This window comes from Austrofundulus limnaeus, unplaced genomic scaffold (genome assembly GCF_001266775.1).
Source record: "Austrofundulus limnaeus strain Quisiro unplaced genomic scaffold, Austrofundulus_limnaeus-1.0 Scaffold16, whole genome shotgun sequence".
Classification (NCBI taxonomy): Eukaryota; Metazoa; Chordata; class Actinopteri; order Cyprinodontiformes; family Rivulidae; genus Austrofundulus; species Austrofundulus limnaeus.
In genome coordinates, this window is record NW_013952418.1 from 1851101 (window position 1) to 1854105 (window position 3005).

The window sequence follows — 3005 nt, forward strand, 5'->3', positions numbered from 1 at the left end:
AAAAAGGGGTATCTGGGCATAAAAAATTGCTTATAACTCAAAAACTATTCAACATAGGAGCTTCAGATTTTGGGTAGTTTAGCTCTGATGAAGGGCTATCCATTGGGCCCACCAATGAGTCCCCCACCCCCACAGAATCACACCCAAAATGATAAATCTGTTCTGGTGAATTGGTGCTTTGCGTATGTGCAAGGGTCATATATATACTACTGCTATCTGGTCTCTAGTCTTTCATTGTGAGATAATGTTTTATTTGGGCCAAACTGTGGAACAGGTGCACCTTCTTCTCTGAATGCTGAGAACTGTTTCGTTAAATTGTAGATTTTTTGCTCTTCTCTTAATAACTGTTTTCAGTATTCAGTAGTCTTTCATAAATGTGCAGGAATTCACAACAATGTGCACCACTGAGCATTTAGTCAGGCAGGACTGTGTTTAATAATTTCCATGTTTATTCCAGATTAGTGTATTTTTGCTCAGACTGGCAGGACTGCTGGTGGAAGCTAACAAGCTTTTCAGGATAAATGAATTGAAATAAGCTCCTAAAGGTGTTACGAACGGGCCAGATTTCTTTTAATTTCTCATTGCTTCACTTGTTTGGTGATTTATAATGTGCTTTTTTAGTTTGCTTGGTGGTGTACTCAGAGCTTATTTTTTCTCTTGTTTTTCCTGTCAGCTTTGTGTGAACGTCTTATTTTTTAGCTCAGTGTTCCAGTCAATTCCACACAATCGCTAACTCTGTTTTTATTTTTCTTTCCCCCTTTTCACAGTTACACTTGGTGTGGCTGTCACTGTTTTGGTTATGAAGCGAGCTGTTGCTGTTTGTTTAAATGTGTAGAAAATTACTGAATGATTATATATATATATATACATACACACACACTGGAGAATTCTGATGTAAATGGATTTCCTGTTGAATTATTCTGAGAGGAAGAGTTTGTGGAGGAAATCTTGTTTAGTTTTTTTCCCATGTCATTTGACATATAATACACACACAGACTCTCACAGTCTAGTTAAACCCACGAATGCAGACAAATAAAACTTTAAAGTTCTATTTATTAAAACAAAAGAAAACAAAAGCAATTTAACAAAACTTATGGACCCAGGGAGGAACATGGCACGAAGCAAACCCACCCAGAGCTAACCTAGACGGACTGAGGATGATCTTAATAAGGTTGAAGAGATAGTTGAAAATGTGTTTTGATGGACAGGTGAGAGTGGGCGTGGCAGAGCAGAGGAGCAGAAAAGGACAGAATGACCAGATGATACAAGCTAAATACAAAAAAGAATAAAGATGATGAAACCCAAAACAACTAAAGGATAAAGATTTTGACACAGTCACTTTGTCAACGTGCTCAAAAGTTTAATAATTTCACTGAAATACATTTGTATTAAATATTCAGAATGTTTCGTTTGTATGTTCAAAAAATTAATTAATCCAATCATGAACGTTWACATGCCCCACACTTATTTAGAATAGAACTGACACGCAGAGCTGTAAACTTTCCCTAAATAACATCTACTTCCATGAGAAACATAAACAGACAATAAAATTTTGAGCTATTTCAAAAATTCTAATAGAAATGTTGCATCGCTAACCGACCAGTTGTGTTTCACKGACATGTTAACATCTAGCYAAGTGGAAATACAACAGGTTGGGCGCACACACAGTTAGGTCAGTTTTCCACAACCAGATTAAGRCTGTGTCTCAATTCATGAGTTGCAGCCGATGTCGGTCGTGTTTGTCACTGCCCTCACGCCGTAAACTGTCCCAACTYGTAGGCTTCTACTCATGACAAAACCCCAAAAATRTCGGCTTCATCTGAGAATCCTACGCGGCCGACAGCATCCCAGAATTCAGTTAAGAATAGCAATTAAGGCCTGTGTCACACAGCAAGAAAATTGTGTCGAATTTGGGCCCAAATTATCCCTTCCGACAATCATAAGGACATCACATCATCATGATGGATCGAAAGATAATCTTAACAAACATTCCTGTCATCTGTGCTGAGTTAAGAGTAGCCATGTTTCCATCCAATTTTAATTTGAATTATGAGCAAATTTTTAAAATATCGCAAAAAGGAAAAAAAAAAGATGAAATGCGAATCAGACATGTTTCCATCAACTGACTTGAAGCGAATCAACCAGGCTACGCAAAGTGTAATTACGTCAGATACATGGCTGTAGTAAACTGGAAGTAGAAGTCGCAAACTCGCAAGAACTACACATCTCAGGACAATGAAGAGAAGTTAGGAACGTGTTGCTACTATGGGGGAAGTTGTAATTATTCTGTCGTATCARCTAGTTTTGGCGATGTTACGTKCTGTCTGGAGACGTAGAGAAAGAAATGCAGTTCTCTTCACATTACGAGAATAACTTAGACGGCGTCAACAGCGGGAGGAGGGTCCTGCTGCAGCCGTGGCTGCAGTCACTCTGGTACCTGTGATTGACAGACAGCGGGAACAGCTGACCAACCATGTGAGGTATCGTATTTATTCAAGTATAATACGTAAAATTAAATCCATAAAATCATACATAAAGTTGGGGGGTAGTACTATACTCTGATAAATATTTTTACTTATGTATTTTAACTGAAATATCGGCTTCATTCACAAAATGCCTGAGTCCGGAAATGAGACTGCGTCATAAAAAAGCAGTTGAAACGAGCTTACCTCTGATACTCCTTTGTGCTTCAGAGCGAGATATTAACAGATCCAGGCAGGAGACATGATGTGAAAAAAGGGGGAAAAAATCAGTCCTGTACCTTAGTAATGATAACAAACTAATGACATTAATGGGCCGCTCCTCGAACAACAACAAACACATGTTCGTCTGTAATGGCTGCCGTCTACCGGTGTTCTGAAAAAGTTTGTATCCCTGAAAAAAGTTTCCCCACCAGAGGGGGCGCTCACGAGTAGGAAGTAATCTGCTTTTCCTCCACAAGATGGTCCAAATCTCATGTGAAGTCTGACTTTTGTGTTGGCTCATCCTGGTGGACTATGTATAAA